This window comes from Balaenoptera borealis, assembly GCF_965194805.1.
Source record: "Balaenoptera borealis genome assembly, chromosome: 9".
In the NCBI taxonomy this organism is placed as follows: domain Eukaryota; kingdom Metazoa; phylum Chordata; class Mammalia; order Artiodactyla; family Balaenopteridae; genus Balaenoptera; species Balaenoptera borealis.
The window spans coordinates 97155012-97170840 of NC_138873.1; positions in this window are offsets into that span (position 1 = coordinate 97155012).

The window sequence follows — 15829 nt, forward strand, 5'->3', positions numbered from 1 at the left end:
ATTTCTCATCTCCTTGTGCTCCGGCTCGCCATTCCAGCCGCTTTACTAGCAATCTCTCTCCTTGGAGAATCAGCACCTTTATCCTCCTGTTCCGTACAGGTTGCAATTTGTCCTGAGGATGAACGGGAAGAGGGGCAACCAATGAGAGACTAGCTCTAGGTGTTGGGACAGGCACAGGTCACTCTGTTTTCCCATCAGGAAGAAGAATTAACCACAGGCTCAGCCTGCCGCCAGGAACCAGAATACGGCCTGAAGCAATCCTGCGCTTTTGCGGCCAGCTCCCAAGAAAGCGAGTTGAATAATGGAGCTCAGGGGCACTGCAATTCACAAACCTGCAGACTTACAAATGATAACTCTCGTCCACAAATATATTGAGGGAAGGCAACGAAGAGGATTTGAAAGCAAGGCAGAATTGCAGGAAACAGATTTCAGGAGGTAGATTCGAATCGCCTTTAAAGCACAGGAAAAGCATCAAAACCTCGACAATGATGCCCTTGGCCAAAAAGGGCGTATGCGTTTTTTCCTGAATATATTCAGGAAAAAACGCATACGCCCTTTTTGGCCAACCAAGCAACCTGGAAAGGCAAATCAGCGCTACAAAGAAGTCTCGCTTCCCTTCGGTCAAAAGGGCCATGCTGAAAAAAGTGTCAAAACCAGAAATGCAGGACAGGCCATGGAGAAATGGGAGCCTTGCTACACTGATGGGCGGGATGTAAATTGCCAACAGCCACTCTGGAGAAGTGTACGGTGTGTCCTGAAACATCTAAAAAACTCAGCTTAGAGAGCATAGGGCACTTCCACTCATGGGCGTATAAATTGGGAAAACTAAAAATCAGCAAGACACAGGCACCCCAAAGTTTTGGGCTACTCTGTTGACAAGAACCTCCACTTCGTTACACCTTAAATATCCCAGGAAAGAGAAGAATGGATAAAGAAGATGTGGTCCTTATATACAATGGAATATCACTCAGCCATGAAATCAATGTCATAAGGCTAGTAGCAGCATGATGAGTGGATTTAGCTATGACGATTCTAAGTGAAATAAGTCACACAGAAAAAGACACTTATCATGAGATATCACTTATAGAGGGAATGTAAAAACCGCTCCCCTTGAACTGAATTACAAAACAGAACAGAATCACACGTTTAGAAAACAGACTATGGCTGCTTAACGGGAAAGGTGAGGTGGGGTGATGCATAAAACAAGGGTTTCAAATTAGCTCAGATATCGTTCCATAAACCCAATATGTAATAGACAAGACCTACTCCTTGCTCAGTGAACTGGACTCAACACCCCCTATTCACCGCCCAGGAATATATCAGACTAGTAAGAATCTTCAAACCTATGTATTGATATCTCTCTGTAAGTGAGTCAAGTGGGTGTAAAGCGGCATAAACACAGCAGTGAAAAGCAGCCAAACCCCATTATAAAAATCAATTACTTTTCAAAACCCGTGAAACAAAGACAGTGAAAGAGAGAGAAATTCTTACAAAATTCGTTCAGGGGCTGTGATGCCACCTGGATTGACCATATCTAGACCCACAGCTGATTGAGACATATGGGTGGACACTCTTGGGGCTGAGAGGTTTGGTGAGGTTGGGTGAGCTAACGCAGACCCTTTAAATTAATACGGCGTGGTACCCATCCCATGGGTCCCAAATCTCCAGGTTCAAGGGCATCGTCCTACATTGAAAACATGCATGAGAAACCCCGAAGATGGCACACCGTGTGATCGGGAAAGGTTTCTAAAACGCACCTCATTTCTCATCTCCTTGTGCTCCGGCTCGCCATTCCAGCCGCTTTACTAGCAATCTCTCTCCTTGGAGAATCAGCACCTTTATCCTCCTGTTCCGTACAGGTTGCAATTTGTCCTGAGGATGAACGGGAAGAGGGGCAACCAATGAGAGACTAGCTCTAGGTGTTGGGACAGGCACAGGTCACTCTGTTTTCCCATCAGGAAGAAGAATTAACCACAGGCTCAGCCTGCCGCCAGGAACCAGAATACGGCCTGAAGCAATCCTGCGCTTTTGCGGCCAGCTCCCAAGAAAGCGAGTTGAATAATGGAGCTCAGGGGCACTGCAATTCACAAACCTGCAGACTTACAAATGATAACTCTCGTCCACAAATATATTGAGGGAAGGCAACGAAGAGGATTTGAAAGCAAGGCAGAATTGCAGGAAACAGATTTCAGGAGGTAGATTCGAATCGCCTTTAAAGCACAGGAAAAGCATCAAAACCTCGACAATGATGCCCTTGGCCAAAAAGGGCGTATGCGTTTTTTCCTGAATATATTCAGGAAAAAACGCATACGCCCTTTTTGGCCAACCAAGCAACCTGGAAAGGCAAATCAGCGCTACAAAGAAGTCTCGCTTCCCATCGGTCAAAAGGGCCATGCTGAAAAAAGTGTCAAAACCAGAAATGCAGGACAGGCCATGGAGAAATGGGAGCCTTGCTACACTGATGGGCGGGATGTAAATTGCCAACAGCCACTCTGGAGAAGTGTACGGTGTGTCCTGAAACATCTAAAAAACTCAGCTTAGAGAGCATAGGGCACTTCCACTCATGGGCGTATAAATTGGGAAAACTAAAAATCAGCAAGACACAGGCACCCCAAAGTTTTGGGCTACTCTGTTGACAAGAACCTCCACTTCGTTACACCTTAAATATCCCAGGAAAGAGAAGAATGGATAAAGAAGATGTGGTCCTTATATACAATGGAATATCACTCAGCCATGAAATCAATGTCATAAGGCTAGTAGCAGCATGATGAGTGGATTTAGCTCTGACGATTCTAAGTGAAATAAGTCACACAGAAAAAGACACTTATCATGAGATATCACTTATAGAGGGAATGTAAAAACCGCTACCCTTGAACTGAATTACAAAACAGAACAGAATCACACGTTTAGAAAACAGACTATGGCTGCTTAACGGGAAAGGTGAGGTGGGGTGATGCATAAAACAAGGGTTTCAAATTAGCTCAGATATCGTTCCATAAACCCAATATGTAATAGACAAGACCTACTCCTTGCTCAGTGAACTGGACTCAACACCCCCTATTCACCGCCCAGGAATATATCAGACTAGTAAGAATCTTCAAACCTATGTATTGATATCTCTCTGTAAGTGAGTCAAGTGGGTGTAAAGCGGCATAAACACAGCAGTGAAAAGCAGCCAAACCCCATTATAAAAATCAATTACTTTTCAAAACCCGTGAAACAAAGACAGTGAAAGAGAGAGAAATTCTTACAAAATTCGTTCAGGGGCTGTGATGCCACCTGGATTGACCATATCTAGACCCACAGCTGATTGAGACATATGGGTGGACACTCTTGGGGCTGAGAGGTTTGGTGAGGTTGGGTGAGCTAACGCAGACCCTTTAAATTAATACGGCGTGGTACCCATCCCATGGGTCCCAAATCTCCAGGTTCAAGGGCATCGTCCTACATTGAAAACATGCATGAGAAACCCCGAAGATGGCACACCGTGTGATCGGGAAAGGTTTCTAAAACGCACCTCATTTCTCATCTCCTTGTGCTCCGGCTCGCCATTCCAGCCGCTTTACTAGCAATCTCTCTCCTTGGAGAATCAGCACCTTTATCCTCCTGTTCCGTACAGGTTGCAATTTGTCCTGAGGATGAACGGGAAGAGGGGCAACCAATGAGAGACTAGCTCTAGGTGTTGGGACAGGCACAGGTCACTCTGTTTTCCCATCAGGAAGAAGAATTAACCACAGGCTCAGCCTGCCGCCAGGAACCAGAATACGGCCTGAAGCAATCCTGCGCTTTTGCGGCCAGCTCCCAAGAAAGCGAGTTGAATAATGGAGCTCAGGGGCACTGCAATTCACAAACCTGCAGACTTAGAAATGATAACTCTCGTCCACAAATATATTGAGGGAAGGCAACGAAGAGGATTTGAAAGCAAGGCAGAATTGCAGGAAACAGATTTCAGGAGGTAGATTCGAATCGCCTTTAAAGCACAGGAAAAGCATCAAAACCTCGACAATGATGCCCTTGGCCAAAAAGGGCGGATGCGTTTTTTCCTGAATATATTCAGGAAAAAACGCATACGCCCTTTTTGGCCAACCAAGCAACCTGGAAAGGCAAATCAGCGCTACAAAGAAGTCTCGCTTCCCATCGGTCAAAAGGGCCATGCTGAAAAAAGTGTCAAAACCAGAAATGCAGGACAGGCCATGGAGAAATGGGAGCCTTGCTACACTGATGGGCGGGATGTAAATTGCCAACAGCCACTCTGGAGAAGTGTACGGTGTGTCCTGAAACATCTAAAAAACTCAGCTTAGAGAGCATAGGGCACTTCCACTCATGGGCGTATAAATTGGGAAAACTAAAAATCAGCAAGACACAGGCACCCCAAAGTTTTGGGCTACTCTGTTGACAAGAACCTCCACTTCGTTACACCTTAAATATCCCAGGAAAGAGAAGAATGGATAAAGAAGATGTGGTCCTTATATACAATGGAATATCACTCAGCCATGAAATCAATGTCATAAGGCTAGTAGCAGCATGATGAGTGGATTTAGCTATGACGATTCTAAGTGAAATAAGTCACACAGAAAAAGACACTTATCATGAGATATCACTTATAGAGGGAATGTAAAAACCGCTACCCTTGAACTGAATTACAAAACAGAACAGAATCACACGTTTAGAAAACAGACTATGGCTGCTTAACGGGAAAGGTGAGGTGGGGTGATGCATAAAACAAGGGTTTCAAATTAGCTCAGATATCGTTCCATAAACCCAATATGTAACAGACAAGACCTACTCCTTGATCAGTGAACTGGACTCAACACCCCCTATTCACCGCCCAGGAATATATCAGACTAGTAAGAATCTTCAAACCTATGTATTGATATCTCTCTGTAAGTGAGTCAAGTGGGTGTAAAGCGGCATAAACACAGCAGTGAAAAGCAGCCAAACCCCATTATAAAAATCAATTACTTTTCAAAACCCGTGAAACAAAGACAGTGAAAGAGAGAGAAATTCTTACAAAATTCGTTCAGGGGCTGTGATGCCACCTGGATTGACCATATCTAGACCCACAGCTGATTGAGACATATGGGTGGACACTCTTGGGGCTGAGAGGTTTGGTGAGGTTGGGTGAGCTAACGCAGACCCTTTAAATTAATACGGCGTGGTACCCATCCCATGGGTCCCAAATCTCCAGGTTCAAGGGCATCGTCCTACATTGAAAACATGCATGAGAAACCCCGAAGATGGCACACCGTGTGATGGGGAAAGGTTTCTAAAACGCACCTCATTTCTCATCTCCTTGTGCTCCGGCTCGCCATTCCAGCCGCTTTACTAGCAATCTCTCTCCTTGGAGAATCAGCACCTTTATCCTCCTGTTCCGTACAGGTTGCAATTTGTCCTGAGGATGAACGGGAAGAGGGGCAACCAATGAGAGACTAGCTCTAGGTGTTGGGACAGGCACAGGTCACTCTGTTTTCCCATCAGGAAGAAGAATTAACCACAGGCTCAGCCTGCCGCCAGGAACCAGAATACGGCCTGAAGCAATCCTGCGCTTTTGCGGCCAGCTCCCAAGAAAGCGAGTTGAATAATGGAGCTCAGGGGCACTGCAATTCACAAACCTGCAGACTTAGAAATGATAACTCTCGTCCACAAATATATTGAGGGAAGGCAACGAAGAGGATTTGAAAGCAAGGCAGAATTGCAGGAAACAGATTTCAGGAGGTAGATTCGAATCGCCTTTAAAGCACAGGAAAAGCGGCAAAACCTCGACAGTGATGCCCTTGGCCAAAAAGGGCGTATGCGTTTTTTCCTGAATATATTCAGGAAAAAACGCATACGCCCTTTTTGGCCAACCAAGCAACCTGGAAAGGCAAATCAGCGCTACAAAGAAGTCGCGCTTCCCATCGGTCAAAAGGGCGATGCTGAATAAAGTGTCAAAACCAGAAATGCAGGACAGGCCATGGAGAAATGGGAGCCTTGCTACGCTGATGGGCCGGATGTAAATTGCCAACAGCCACTCTGGAGAAATGTACGGTGTGTCCTGAAACATCTAAAAAACTCAGCTTAGAGAGCATAGGGCACTTCCACTCATGGGCGTATAAATAGGGAAAACTAAAACTCAGCAAGACACAGGCACCCCAAAGTTTTGGGCTTCTCTGTTGACAAGAACCTCCACTTCGTTACACGTTAAATATCCCAGGAAAGAGAAGAATGGATAAAGAAGTTGTGGTCCTTATGTACAATGGAATATCACTCAGCCATGAAATCAATGTCATAAGGCTAGTAGCAGCATGATGAGTGGATTTAGCTATGACGATTCTAAGTGAAATAAATCACACAGAAAAAGACACTTATCATAAGATATCACTTATAGAGGGAATGTAAAAACCGCTACCCTTGAACTGCATTACAAAATAGAACAGAGTCACACGTTTAGAAAACACACTATGGCTGCTTAACGGGAAAGGTGAGGTGGGGTGATGCATAAATCAAGGGTTTCAAATTAGCTCAGATACCGTTCCATAAACCCAATATGTAATAGACAAGACCTACTCCTTGCTCAGTGAACTGGACTCAACACCCCCTATTCACCGCCCAAGAATATATCTCACTAGTAAGAATCTTCAAACCTATGTATTGATATCTCTCTGTAAGTGAGTCAAGTGGGTGTAAAGCGGCATAAACACAGCAGTGAAAAGCAGCTAAACCCCATTATAAAAATCAATTACTTTTCAAAACCCGTGAAACAAAGACAGTGAAAGAGAGAGAAATTCTTACAAAATTCGTTCAGGGGCTGTGATGCCACCTGGATTGACCATATCTAGACCCACAGCTGATTGAGACATATGGGTGGACACTCTTGGGGCTGAGAGGTTTGGTGAGGTTGGGTGAGCTAACGCAGACCCTTTAAATTAATACGGCGTGGTACCCATCCCATGGGTCCCAAATCTCCAGGTTCAAGGGCATCGTCCTACATTGAAAACATGCATGAGAAACCCCGAAGATGGCACACCGTGTGATCGGGAAAGGTTTCTAAAACGCACCTCATTTCTCATCTCCTTGTGCTCCGGTTCGCCATTCCAGCCGCTTTACTAGCAATCTCTCTCCTTGGAGAATCAGCACCTTTATCCTCCTGTTCCGTACAGGTTGCAATTTGTCCTGAGGATGAACGGGAAGAGGGGCAACCAATGAGAGACAAGCTCTAGGTGTTGGGACAGGCAAACGTCACTCTGTTTTCCCATCAGGAAGAAGAATTAACCACAGGCTCAGCCTGCTGCCAGGAACCAGAATACGGCCTGAAGCAATCCTGCGCTTTTGCGGCCAGCTCCCAAGAAAGCGAGTTGAATAATGGAGCTCAGGGGCACTGCAATTCACAAACCTGCAGACTTAGAAATGATAACTCTCGTCCACAAATATATTGAGGGAAGGCAACGAAGAGGATTTGAAAGCAAGGCAGAATTGCAGGAAACAGATTTCAGGAGGTAGATTCGAATCGCCTTTAAAGCACAGGAAAAGCGGCAAAACCTCGACAATGATGCCCTTGGACAAAAAGGGCGTATGCGTTTTTTCCTGAATATATTCAGGAAAAAACGCATACGCCCTTTTTGGCCAACCAAGCAACCTGGAAAGGCAAATCAGCGCTACAAAGAAGTCTCGCTTCCCATCGGTCAAAAGGGTCATGCTGAATAAAGGGTCAAAACCAGAAATGCAGGACAGGCCATGGAGAAATGGGAGCCTTGCTACGCTGAAGGGCGGGACGTAAATTGCCAACAGCCACTCTGGAGAAGTGTACGGTGTGTCCTGAAACATCTAAAAAACTCAGCTTAGAGAGCTTGGGCACTTCCACTCATGGGCGTATAAATTGGGAAAACTAAAAATCAGCAAGACACAGGCACCCCAAAGTTTTGGGCTACTCTGTTGACAAGAACCTCCACTTCGTTACACCTTAAATATCCGAGGAAAGAGAAGAATGGATAAAGAAGTTGTGGTCCTTATGTACAATGGAATATCACTCAGCCATGAAATCAATGTCATAAGGCTAGTAGCAGCATGATGAGTGGATTTAGGTATGACGATTCTAAGTGAAATAAGTCCCACAGAAAAAGACACTTATCATGAGATATCACTTATAGAGGGAATGTAAAAACCGCTACCCTTGAACTGAATTACAAAACAGAACGGAGTCACACATTTAGAAAACACACTATGGCTGCTTAACGGGAAAGGTGAGGTGGGGTGATGCATAAAACAAGGGTTTCAAATTAGCTCAGATACCGTTCCATGAACCCAATATGTAATAGACAAGACCTACTCCTTGCTCAGTGAACTGGACTCAACACCCCCTATTCACCGCCCAAGAATATATCTGACTAGTAAGAATCTTAAAACCTATGTATTGATATCTCTCTGTAAGTGAGTCAAGTGGGTGTAAAGCGGCATAAACACAGCAGTGAAAAGCAGCTAAACCCCATTATAAAAATCAATTACTTTTCAAAACCCGTGAAACAAAGACAGTGAAAGAGAGAGAAATTCTTACAAAATTCGTTCAGGGGCTGTGATGCCACCTGGATTGACCATATCTAGACCCACAGCTGATTGAGACATATGGGTGGACACTCTTGGGGCTGAGAGGTTTGGTGAGGTTGGGTGAGCTAACGCAGACCCTTTAAATTAATACGGCGTGGTACCCATCCCATGGGTCCCAAATCTCCAGGTTCAAGGGCATCGTCCTACATTGAAAACATGCATGAGAAACCCCGAAGATGGCACACCGTGTGATCGGGAAAGGTTTCTAAAACGCACCTCATTTCTCATCTCCTTGTGCTCCGGCTCGCCATTCCAGCCGCTTTACTAGCAATCTCTCTCCTTGGAGAATCAGCACCTTTATCCTCCTGTTCCGTACAGGTTGCAATTTGTCCTGAGGATGAACGGGAAGAGGGGCAACCAATGAGAGACTAGCTCTAGGTGTTGGGACAGGCACAGGTCACTCTGTTTTCCCATCAGGAAGAAGAATTAACCACAGGCTCAGCCTGCCGCCAGGAACCAGAATACGGCCTGAAGCAATCCTGCGCTTTTGCGGCCAGCTCCCAAGAAAGCGAGTTGAATAATGGAGCTCAGGGGCACTGCAATTCACAAACCTGCAGACTTACAAATGATAACTCTCGTCCACAAATATATTGAGGGAAGGCAACGAAGAGGATTTGAAAGCAAGGCAGAATTGCAGGAAACAGATTTCAGGAGGTAGATTCGAATCGCCTTTAAAGCACAGGAAAAGCATCAAAACCTCGACAATGATGCCCTTGGCCAAAAAGGGCGGATGCGTTTTTTCCTGAATATATTCAGGAAAAAACGCATACGCCCTTTTTGGCCAACCAAGCAACCTGGAAAGGCAAATCAGCGCTACAAAGAAGTCTCGCTTCCCATCGGTCAAAAGGGCCATGCTGAAAAAAGTGTCAAAACCAGAAATGCAGGACAGGCCATGGAGAAATGGGAGCCTTGCTACACTGATGGGCGGGATGTAAATTGCCAACAGCCACTCTGGAGAAGTGTACGGTGTGTCCTGAAACATCTAAAAAACTCAGCTTAGAGAGCATAGGGCACTTCCACTCATGGGCGTATAAATTGGGAAAACTAAAAATCAGCAAGACACAGGCACCCCAAAGTTTTGGGCTACTCTGTTGACAAGAACCTCCACTTCGTTACACCTTAAATATCCCAGGAAAGAGAAGAATGGATAAAGAAGATGTGGTCCTTATATACAATGGAATATCACTCAGCCATGAAATCAATGTCATAAGGCTAGTAGCAGCATGATGAGTGGATTTAGCTCTGACGATTCTAAGTGAAATAAGTCACACAGAAAAAGACACTTATCATGAGATATCACTTATAGAGGGAATGTAAAAACCGCTACCCTTGAACTGAATTACAAAACAGAACAGAATCACACGTTTAGAAAACAGACTATGGCTGCTTAACGGGAAAGGTGAGGTGGGGTGATGCATAAAACAAGGGTTTCAAATTAGCTCAGATATCGTTCCATAAACCCAATATGTAATAGACAAGACCTACTCCTTGCTCAGTGAACTGGACTCAACACCCCCTATTCACCGCCCAGGAATATATCAGACTAGTAAGAATCTTCAAACCTATGTATTGATATCTCTCTGTAAGTGAGTCAAGTGGGTGTAAAGCGGCATAAACACAGCAGTGAAAAGCAGCCAAACCCCATTATAAAAATCAATTACTTTTCAAAACCCGTGAAACAAAGACAGTGAAAGAGAGAGAAATTCTTACAAAATTCGTTCAGGGGCTGTGATGCCACCTGGATTGACCATATCTAGACCCACAGCTGATTGAGACATATGGGTGGACACTCTTGGGGCTGAGAGGTTTGGTGAGGTTGGGTGAGCTAACGCAGACCCTTTAAATTAATACGGCGTGGTACCCATCCCATGGGTCCCAAATCTCCAGGTTCAAGGGCATCGTCCTACATTGAAAACATGCATGAGAAACCCCGAAGATGGCACACTGTGTGATCGGGAAAGGTTTCTAAAACGCACCTCATTTCTCATCTCCTTGTGCTCCGGCTCGCCATTCCAGCCGCTTTACTAGCAATCTCTCTCCTTGGAGAATCAGCACCTTTATCCTCCTGTTCCGTACAGGTTGCAATTTGTCCTGAGGATGAACGGGAAGAGGGGCAACCAATGAGAGACTAGCTCTAGGTGTTGGGACAGGCACAGGTCACTCTGTTTTCCCATCAGGAAGAAGAATTAACCACAGGCTCAGCCTGCCGCCAGGAACCAGAATACGGCCTGAAGCAATCCTGCGCTTTTGCGGCCAGCTCCCAAGAAAGCGAGTTGAATAATGGAGCTCAGGGGCACTGCAATTCACAAACCTGCAGACTTAGAAATGATAACTCTCGTCCACAAATATATTGAGGGAAGGCAACGAAGAGGATTTGAAAGCAAGGCAGAATTGCAGGAAACAGATTTCAGGAGGTAGATTCGAATCGCCTTTAAAGCACAGGAAAAGCGGCAAAACCTCGACAATGATGCCCTTGGCCAAAAAGGGCGTATGCGTTTTTTCCTGAATATATTCAGGAAAAAACGCATACGCCCTTTTTGGCCAACCAAGCAACCTGGAAAGGCAAATCAGCGCTACAAAGAAGTCTCGCTTCCCATCGGTCAAAAGGGTCATGCTGAATAAAGGGTCAAAACCAGAAATGCAGGACAGGCCATGGAGAAATGGGAGCCTTGCTACGCTGAAGGGCGGGACGTAAATTGCCAACAGCCACTCTGGAGAAGTGTACGGTGTGTCCTGAAACATCTAAAAAACTCAGCTTAGAGAGCTTGGGCACTTCCACTCATGGGCGTATAAATTGGGAAAACTAAAAATCAGCAAGACACAGGCACCCCAAAGTTTTGGGCTACTCTGTTGACAAGAACCTCCACTTCGTTACACCTTAAATATCCGAGGAAAGAGAAGAATGGATAAAGAAGTTGTGGTCCTTATGTACAATGGAATATCACTCAGCCATGAAATCAATGTCATAAGGCTAGTAGCAGCATGATGAGTGGATTTAGGTATGACGATTCTAAGTGAAATAAGTCCCACAGAAAAAGACACTTATCATGAGATATCACTTATAGAGGGAATGTAAAAACCGCTACCCTTGAACTGAATTACAAAACAGAACGGAGTCACACATTTAGAAAACACACTATGGCTGCTTAACGGGAAAGGTGAGGTGGGGTGATGCATAAAACAAGGGTTTCAAATTAGCTCAGATACCGTTCCATGAACCCAATATGTAATAGACAAGACCTACTCCTTGCTCAGTGAACTGGACTCAACACCCCCTATTCACCGCCCAAGAATATATCTCACTAGTAAGAATCTTCAAACCTATGTATTGATATCTCTCTGTAAGTGAGTCAAGTGGGTGTAAAGCGGCATAAACACAGCAGTGAAAAGCAGCTAAACCCCATTATAAAAATCAATTACTTTTCAAAACCCGTGAAACAAAGACAGTGAAAGAGAGAGAAATTCTTACAAAATTCGTTCAGGGGCTGTGATGCCACCTGGATTGACCATATCTAGACCCACAGCTGATTGAGACATATGGGTGGACACTCTTGGGGCTGAGAGGTTTGGTGAGGTTGGGTGAGCTAACGCAGACCCTTTAAATTAATACGGCGTGGTACCCATCCCATGGGTCCCAAATCTCCAGGTTCAAGGGCATCGTCCTACATTGAAAACATGCATGAGAAACCCCGAAGATGGCACACCGTGTGATCGGGAAAGGTTTCTAAAACGCACCTCATTTCTCATCTCCTTGTGCTCCGGCTCGCCATTCCAGCCGCTTTACTAGCAATCTCTCTCCTTGGAGAATCAGCACCTTTATCCTCCTGTTCCGTACAGGTTGCAATTTGTCCTGAGGATGAACGGGAAGAGGGGCAACCAATGAGAGACTAGCTCTAGGTGTTGGGACAGGCACACGTCACTCTGTTTTCCCATCAGGAAGAAGAATTAACCACAGGCTCAGCCTTCCGCCAGGAACCAGAATACGGCCTGAAGCAATCCTGCGCTTTTGCGGCCAGCTCCCAAGAAAGCGAGTTGAAGAATGGAGCTCAGGGGCACTGCAATTCACAAACCTGCAGACTTAGAAATGATAACTCTCGTCCACAAATATATTGAGGGAAGGCAACGAAGAGGATTTGAAAGCAAGGCAGAATTGCAGGAAACAGATTTCAGGAGGTAGATTCGAATCGCCTTTAAAGCACAGGAAAAGCATCAAAACCTCGACAATGATGCCCTTGGCCAAAAAGGGCGTATGCGTTTTTTCCTGAATATATTCAGGAAAAAACGCATACGCCCTTTTTGGCCAACCAAGCAACCTGGAAAGGCAAATCAGCGCTACAAAGAAGTCTCGCTTCCCATCGGTCAAAAGGGCCATGCTGAAAAAAGTGTCAAAACCAGAAATGCAGGACAGGCCATGGAGAAATGGGAGCCTTGCTACACTGATGGGCGGGATGTAAATTGCCAACAGCCACTCTGGAGAAGTGTACGGTGTGTCCTGAAACATCTAAAAAACTCAGCTTAGAGAGCATAGGGCACTTCCACTCATGGGCGTATAAATTGGGAAAACTAAAAATCAGCAAGACACAGGCACCCCAAAGTTTTGGGCTACTCTGTTGACAAGAACCTCCACTTCGTTACACCTTAAATATCCCAGGAAAGAGAAGAATGGATAAAGAAGATGTGGTCCTTATATACAATGGAATATCACTCAGCCATGAAATCAATGTCATAAGGCTAGTAGCAGCATGATGAGTGGATTTAGCTATGACGATTCTAAGTGAAATAAGTCCCACAGAAAAAGACACTTATCATGAGATATCACTTATAGAGGGAATGTAAAAACCGCTACCCTTGAACTGAATTACAAAACAGAACAGAATCACACGTTTAGAAAACAGACTATGGCTGCTTAACGGGAAAGGTGAGGTGGGGTGATGCATAAAACAAGGGTTTCAAATTAGCTCAGATATCGTTCCATAAACCCAATATGTAATAGACAAGACCTACTCCTTGCTCAGTGAACTGGACTCAACACCCCCTATTCACCGCCCAGGAATATATCAGACTAGTAAGAATCTTCAAACCTATGTATTGATATCTCTCTGTAAGTGAGTCAAGTGGGTGTAAAGCGGCATAAACACAGCAGTGAAAAGCAGCCAAACCCCATTATAAAAATCAATTACTTTTCAAAACCCGTGAAACAAAGACAGTGAAAGAGAGAGAAATTCTTACAAAATTCGTTCAGGGGCTGTGATGCCACCTGGATTGACCATATCTAGACCCACAGCTGATTGAGACATATGGGTGGACACTCTTGGGGCTGAGAGGTTTGGTGAGGTTGGGTGAGCTAACGCAGACCCTTTAAATTAATACGGCGTGGTACCCATCCCATGGGTCCCAAATCTCCAGGTTCAAGGGCATCGTCCTACATTGAAAACATGCATGAGAAACCCCGAAGATGGCACACCGTGTGATCGGGAAAGGTTTCTAAAACGCACCTCATTTCTCATCTCCTTGTGCTCCGGTTCGCCATTCCAGCCGCTTTACTAGCAATCTCTCTCCTTGGAGAATCAGCACCTTTATCCTCCTGTTCCGTACAGGTTGCAATTTGTCCTGAGGATGAACGGGAAGAGGGGCAACCAATGAGAGACTAGCTCTAGGTGTTGGGACAGGCACAGGTCACTCTGTTTTCCCATCAGGAAGAAGAATTAACCACAGGCTCAGCCTGCCGCCAGGAACCAGAATACGGCCTGAAGCAATCCTGCGCTTTTGCGGCCAGCTCCCAAGAAAGCGAGTTGAATAATGGAGCTCAGGGGCACTGCAATTCACAAACCTGCAGACTTAGAAATGATAACTCTCGTCCACAAATATATTGAGGGAAGGCAACGAAGAGGATTTGAAAGCAAGGCAGAATTGCAGGAAACAGATTTCAGGAGGTAGATTCGAATCGCCTTTAAAGCACAGGAAAAGCGGCAAAACCTCGACAGTGATGCCCTTGGCCAAAAAGGGCGTATGCGTTTTTTCCTGAATATATTCAGGAAAAAACGCATACGCCCTTTTTGGCCAACCAAGCAACCTGGAAAGGCAAATCAGCGCTACAAAGAAGTCTCGCTTCCCATCGGTCAAAAGGGCCATGCTGAATAAAGTGTCAAAACCAGAAATGCAGGACAGGCCATGGAGAAATGGGAGCCTTGCTACACTGATGGGCGGGATGTAAATTGCCAACAGCCACTCTGGAGAAGTGTACGGTGTGTCCTGAAACATCTAAAAAACTCAGCTTAGAGAGCATAGGGCACTTCCACTCATGGGCGTATAAATTGGGAAAACTAAAAATCAGCAAGACACAGGCACCCCAAAGTTTTGGGCTACTCTGTTGACAAGAACCTCCACTTCGTTACACCTTAAATATCCCAGGAAAGAGAAGAATGGATAAAGAAGATGTGGTCCTTATATACAATGGAATATCACTCAGCCATGAAATCAATGTCATAAGGCTAGTAGCAGCATGATGAGTGGATTTAGCTATGACGATTCTAAGTGAAATAAGTCACACAGAAAAAGACACTTATCATGAGATATCACTTATAGAGGGAATGTAAAAACCGCTACCCTTGAACTGAATTACAAAACAGAACAGAGTCACACGTTTAGAAAACACACTATGGCTGCTTAACGGGAAAGGTGAGGTGGGGTGATGCATAAAACAAGGGTTTCAAATTAGCTCAGATATCGTTCCATAAACCCAATATGTAATAGACAAGACCTACTCCTTGCTCAGTGAACTGGACTCAACACCCCCTATTCACCGCCCAAGAATATATCTGACTAGTAAGAATCTTCAAACCTATGTATTGATATCACTCTGTAAGTGAGTCAAGTGGGTGTAAAGCGGCATAAACACAGCAGTGGAAAGCAGCCAAACCCCATTATAAAAATCAATTACTTTTCAAAACCCGTGAAACAAAGACAGTGAAAGAGAGAGGAATTCTTACAAAATTCGTTCAGGGGCTGTGATGCCACCTGGATTGACCATATCTAGACCCACAGCTGATTGAGACATATGGGTGGACACTCTTGGGGCTGAGAGGTTTGGTGAGGTTGGGTGAGCTAACGCAGACCCTTTAAATTAATACGGCGTGGTACCCATCCCATGGGTCCCAAATCTCCAGGTTCAAGGGCATCGTCCTACATTGAAAACATGCATGAGAAACCCCGAAGATGGCACACCGTGTGATGGGGAAAGGTTTCTAAA